At 40.3% G+C, this 6424-nt stretch overlaps 1 long non-coding RNA gene across 1 annotated transcript in view; it reads right to left on the bottom strand.

Annotated features, from left to right (window-relative positions):
- LOC107834086 (uncharacterized) overlaps window positions 1-6424 on the bottom strand; it is a 69923-nt gene that overhangs the window by 29740 nt on the left and 33759 nt on the right. Inside the window, exon 3 of the long non-coding RNA XR_001659869.1 lies at window positions 1653-1655. This is a non-coding gene — a long non-coding RNA (uncharacterized LOC107834086). The remainder of the gene's footprint in view (window positions 1-1652; window positions 1656-6424) is intronic.

Raw genomic sequence — 6424 nt, 5'->3', positions numbered from 1 at the left:
ACTAAAGCTGCACTGATTTTATTCTGAAGTTGCTGTTTTTCTTATTTATGCAAGATGTACACGTGATTGAACGTTATCAGAAGAGGACTTTAGCCCTAAAAATGTCAGCTCAGGCTAAAAACAGAAAGGTAGATTCCGAGTGTGGGATTTTCAACAAAAATTGGGTTGTGTTAAGAAAATAAATTTAAAGCACATCTTTGCGTTTCTTTCTTTCTTCCTTCCTTTTTCTTTCCATTTATGTCAGGTAAATTAATGTATGTCTCCGTTGTTCTGCAGTTTCAGTTGTAATTTTATGCGTTGTCTCCTATTGGATTAAACTGCAATTCTGTGATGTCTGCACTCATTGTTTCTGTGTGGCTACAAGCGGCCCGCCGGGGGAACCTGGGATCGAAGAAGTTCGAGCCAAAGAGTTTCTTTCTTAAGAAATATTATAACCTAGATCTTCTTCAACAGTTGCTATATTTATTTACTGAAGTTAGAGGTAAAGCCGTGTGTTTAGTTTGTGGGGAGCAGATCGCCGTGTTTAAGGACTAATCTGAATCGGCATTACCAGACGAAACATGGGGAGAAATATAGAAACTTGACTGTCGCCGAAAAAGCGCGAAAATCAGAAGTTTTGTTAGCTAAACTGTTGAACGCAGCGAGGCTTTTTTTTTTCTTTCTTTTTTTTTTTTTACCAAGCTCTAAGCATCCTTCGATGCAGCAACCAAGACCAGCTTTGTGATATTCCACAAAATAGAAAAAAAAAACAGCAAGCCATTCTCGGAGGGGGATTTTGTGAAAGAGTGCTTGGTAGACTCTGCAGTGTTAATATGCCCTGAAAAAAAAAAAAAAGCCCCATTCGAGCAAGTTCGCTGTCCGGACCAGGCGGACCGTGACGAGGAGGATCGAGGACATTGCGGAGGACATTGCGGGGGACGTGGTGGAGTTGCAGCTGCAACGTGAAGTGCCAAGTTTTGACTTTTTTTCCTTGGCTTTGGACGAGAGCTATGATGTCCGCGACACAGCCCAGCTACTCATATTCGTCCGTGGGATAACGCCGGACTTGAAGATTACGGTGGAGCTGGCAACTATTCAGTCCTTAAAAGGGACGACGACAGGGAGCGATCTCTTCACGGAGGTAAATACCGTGTATGGGCAACTTGGGACTGAAATGGGACACCACGGATGGTTGTCCAAATCTTTTAGGAAAAAATGTCGGACTTTTAAAATGTATGTAGGACAAAACGAGTGAAATTGACCCAGATCAGAAATTGGTATTTTTACATTGTATTATACACCAACATGCGTTGTGCAATTCAGTGCTAAAATTTAACCATGTTATTGATGTTACTAGAATAGTAAACTTCATCAGGGCACGGGCACTGAATCACAGACAGCTTGTCACACTTCTGGAGAAGCATGAGACTGAGCCTTGTGACATTGGCTACCACACTTCAATCAGATGGCTCAGATTGGGCAAAATGCTAAAAAGAGTCTGGGACCTGAAAGTACAGATTCGAGAGTGTTGTGAGACGAAAGGCAAAGACATCTCAGAACTTTCAGATTTAGACTGGATGGAAGATTTTGCATTTGCTGTTGATGTGACTGCCCTGATGAACGAACGGAACACCAAGCTGCAAGGCAAGGCCATTTTTGTACATGAAATGAACAGCCTGGTGAAGGCTTTCATGAGAAAGATACAGTTTCTTTCAAGACAACTGGAGAGCAACAATCTCACTCACATGCAAACCCTGAAAGAAGTCACACCATCAGCTGATCACCTGTGCAGATACTCAGCCATGCTAGGAGCTTTGCATGATGAGTTTTCAAGGCGCTTTAAGGATCTCAGAACAATGGAGAGTAAAATGCACATGATTTCCTCTCCCTTTACCTTCAGTGTGGATGATGCATCCAGTGATGTTCAGCTGGAACTAATTGTTCTGGGTGAAAACTTTAAGACAGGATCTCTGCTGGATTCCTGCTCTTCTCTCAAAGAGGAGAACTTTCCTAACATTAGGAAACATGCTCAGAAGATGTTTGTGCTTTTTGGCTCTACCTACATTTGCGAACAAACATTTTCAGTGATGAAATTGGCAAAATCCAGATAGGGATCCTCTCTCACTGATGATCATTTGTCAGCTGTGCTTTGCATCTCCACTTCAGACATTCAACCTGACTTTGATGCACTCGTTAAATCCCGGGAGAGATTAGATTTCTCTCACTGAACAAGGAAAAAGAACAAACCAAATATGGTGGTTAGACCACAAATGTAAGCATGTTAAGGCACCAGTTAGCAGTGAACTGGGACACTTTATCTGGAAGCCTTAATCTCAAAATCACAGTTCAGGGACAGTTCAATATGTTGTTTCTTACTTAATGTTTGGAGCACAAAGACAATGTTGAGATGTCTTTAAAATGATCAGAACTTTTACATAACTTTCCAACAGTATATGAAACTCAAATGTGTTTTGGAGTGAATGTGATGGAAAATGTTCACTAATATGAGCCACAAATAGTAGAAATGTTAACATTTTATCTAACATTGTTTTGAGAAATTTGTGTGAATAAATTACATTTTTGGGAAGGCAACCTCACTTTTTCATTGCATAGCTTTAACATATACTAGTCTTGCCCACTTGTCAAAACAATGCTATTTACCGCTTTTTGATATAAAGAAATACAATAAATATTATGCAGAATTGAGTTCAGCCTTTTGGCCCAGCCCTACACAATATTTTCTGTTTCTTATGCGGCCCAAGGAAAAAAATATTACCCGCCCCTGCTTTAGATGCTGCACAGTGGCGCAGTTGGTAGCACTGTTACTTTGCAGCAAGAAGGTCCTGGGTTCAATTCCCGGCCCCGGGTCTTTCTGCAAGGAGTTTGCATGTTCTGCCTGTGCATGCATGATTCTCTCCGGGTACTCCGGCTTCCTCCCACAGTCCAAAAACATGACTGTTAGGTAAATTGGTCTCTCCAAATTCTCCCTAAGTGTGTGTGTGTGTGTGTGTGTGTGTGTGTGTATGGTTGTTTATCCCATCTGTCTCTGCGTTGCCCTGCGACAGACTGGCAACCTGTCCAGGGAGAACCCGCCTCTCACGGGGCTGGAGATGGGCACGGACGGACGGACTTTAGATCCTAACCCTTTCACTCCGGAGGGGACCATTGATGACTCATCCAACTCTGGTCCAAACTCCATATGGGCCTTCATCCCGACTGTTGATCAGCTCCCACGGCTCCATTACTTTAGGTGCATTTGTGCCAATGAGCAGATCTACGTCATCATCCATGTTGTGGAGCTTGATGCTTTGCAGGTATGGCGACTTGTCGATGTCCTGTTGTGGAACATTTCACTTTGAAACAAGCATTAGTTTCTGTGTCATGACATCTGGAAGGTCAATGAAATCCTTTGGTAACACTTTATTTGAAGGGTTGTGGATAAGACTGACATGATACTGTTATAAACATGACGTAACACCTGTCATGAACATAAAGAAGTCTTATTGAATGTTTATGATAGTTGTCATGAAGTGTCATTCGGTAAATAATTACACTTTTAATGCAAAGTTGCTCTAAAAGTTGCATTGAAAGTACATTAAAAATGCCAACTTTGTATTAAATTGTCATTATTTACAAAATCATGCAAAGTTGGTCAAAAATGATTGGAAAAGTGCTATATAAGTTCAGTCCATTTACCATTCTGAAAACCTTCAGTTTGTTTGTCACTTTTATTAGCAAGAGGAGGGTGAAAGGAATGTGTGTGGGGGGGAGGTGAGAACAACATCCTAGCTTCACATCAGGGGGCGATCTTGGTAACAAAGAAGTGGGACACACAGAAAGGCCATAGTCACAGGGCATTAACACGTTCAAGCCAATAAGAAAAAAGCATGAATGATGCAGTTACATTATTTCTTGAAGTGGAACTGTGTGTAAGTTGTTAGTGAACTAATAACTGGGTTAGTCATCATCATGTGAATGTGTTTGAACGTGAATAAATTAATTCTCACTTAATCTTAGTGTCATGACATATTAAGTTATGTCACATATGACGGGCAAAGATAACCAGGTCTGTAGCAGCAGACATGCTTCACAGATCCTCACTTTGTAATTTCTTCCTTTCAGTCTCCTTAATGACTCTCTGAGCCCAGTTCCTAGTATCACAACCAACCAATGCTTTTCCCAGCTGATTGTAAAGAAAAGAAATGCAGGGTCAGAGTTCAGCCACAAAGAGCAGATGTGTGTTTGTGATTGACACACTTTTGGGGAATTACTGTCTCACTGCAGCGTGGTATTCTGTGTTGCCAGGACGAGTTTCTAATTCACCATTTAAAGATTCCAGAGAGAGCTAGAGACAAAATGTTTAAAGGGGTAGTGTTATGTATTTTCCAGGTTGCATAATGCCATTTTATAGCACAATTAAGTAACTTTTTTACCATCAGTTGTATAAAATTTGACTTCTTAAATTAACCCTTTGAAATTGGGCCTCTGTCTCTTTAAGAAACTCCTGCTCTTTCTGAAACTCTGGTTTCAAGAAGTCATCACAACATGGCTCCTCTATTAACCCTTTAACAACATTTTTAACAGCTTTTTACTGAGAAGTAGCTCCTATAATGAGCTATGCAGATCCACCAGGTGTTTGCTAATTGCTGCTGGCTAGTCTGAAGGTGCTGAGTGGGGAAGTCGGGGGAGGGTTGCTCTGTTAGGTGGAAGGTTGGAAGTTTCTTGGTGCCTCGATCCTACTGAGACACAGCTTGGAAGCGACTTGAAGGCAGAGCTAGGTCCCACCAGGAGGTTGCCATGGGAGATTAAAGGATTTCTCAAACATGCATGAAATAATCAAGGCAACATGCAAAGTTTGTTTTTGATGAGGAAATAATATTATAACATGATGTAAAACTCGAAAGAGTTGATTTTACCTAACGCTGCCCCTTTACATATCTGATCATGCAATAAGTAACTGTCATGGTGTCTACAGTTTGACTACGGTAACCTAACATGTCTAACACAGGCATGTGGATTGATTTTTTTATTCAATTTCATTATAATTATTCAATTTCATGTGTTAGTGTGTGTCATGAAACTTAATAATCCAGATATTATCACACATAATTCATAGCCAATGAAGAGTTACAGCAGAGCCTTTTTTTTCTCTCACTTTATTATTTTGTTCATTAGTAATAAAGCGTCTCAATTGTTAAGTATGAATCCTGATACTTTTGGACATCATGGTGTCAGTTATTATAAACCACAGCTCATCTGTCACTGGGGACATTGTGGAAGCAACAACAATCAGTGACGACCATATTTCATCTTCCTTAAACTCTGCTAAGCCTACTTATGATAGAAAGAACAGCTTAGAGTCTGGACTTTATGATCCTTTTTTCTTCATTTTAAAAGAGCAAAACTGTGTTTTATTGTGACAAATCACAGAATGGCTTCAAAAATTACTTCTATTTTATTGTTTGCAGTTTTATAGTGAATAGATTCTGAATTAATCATTTGAAATAAAGGCCTCAACTGTTCAGTGCCTCTCCAGTTACAGGCACGCTCAATCCCACTGAGTCAGATGTTCATAAACTTTGTTTTGGCCTTAACATTAGAGTTCACTTTCAGTTCACTTTGCTGTTCTAACACGACATCTAAAAATTGCGCCGTTTCTGCCTGACTAACCTTGTGTAAATTGAAGAGGCATAAACATTGAGTTTGATGAAGCTGAACTGTTTTCTCGTGCACAAATAAAGAAGAGCAGAGGTTGCTGTAACTTCTAGCTGCACTGGAGCGTGATAAATACTCGAGGTGGGGCTCACACTTCCCAGGGTACGAGGCGTTCTCCTGAACATGTCCTCTCAGTCATAAATAACAACATACAGCAGAGAGGAGGGAGCAGCGTGCCTGAGGCAGGCCCACATAGAAACAACTGCTTTAAAGCATTTAGCTAATGGTAGCTATACATCAGCTGAAGTTATTTCTGGTCTTTGTGACTTTAACTGTCAAAAAAAAAAAAAGTCTCTTCGGCTTGTGTTATATGAGCTATAACGACTATCTGGAAGTCAAGCTGCAGCACATGCATATATATAGCTACTTTGACTTTGGTACTAAAAGATCTTTGCAGTATTACAAAGTCTTTCACTTAATGAATTATCTGTAGCTCGCTTTGGGACTTTGCTTTGGTCTGTTGTGTATTTAGAGACCATTTAGAGTCACTTCTTACGTGAGGTCATCATTTTTCTACACAAAAATAAATAAGTTTAGTGATATGATTCAATATGTTTGGAACAGATCTGGGGTGGAGTCAAACTATTACCATCATGCAACACTGTATCATAATGTATGGTTGTAGGATGGTGAGGTAGAAGCGGTGGACCCAGGTTGGAGTGAGAGAAATTATGTGGTAACACTTTATTTGAAGGGGTGTGCATAAGACTGACATGACACTGTCATAAAC

Source organism: Poecilia formosa, unplaced genomic scaffold, assembly GCF_000485575.1.
Source record: "Poecilia formosa unplaced genomic scaffold, Poecilia_formosa-5.1.2 Scaffold517, whole genome shotgun sequence".
NCBI lineage: Eukaryota > Metazoa > Chordata > Actinopteri > Cyprinodontiformes > Poeciliidae > Poecilia > Poecilia formosa.
The sequence above is the reverse complement of the archived record's forward strand: the minus strand, read 5'-3'. Positions and strand labels throughout refer to the sequence as shown.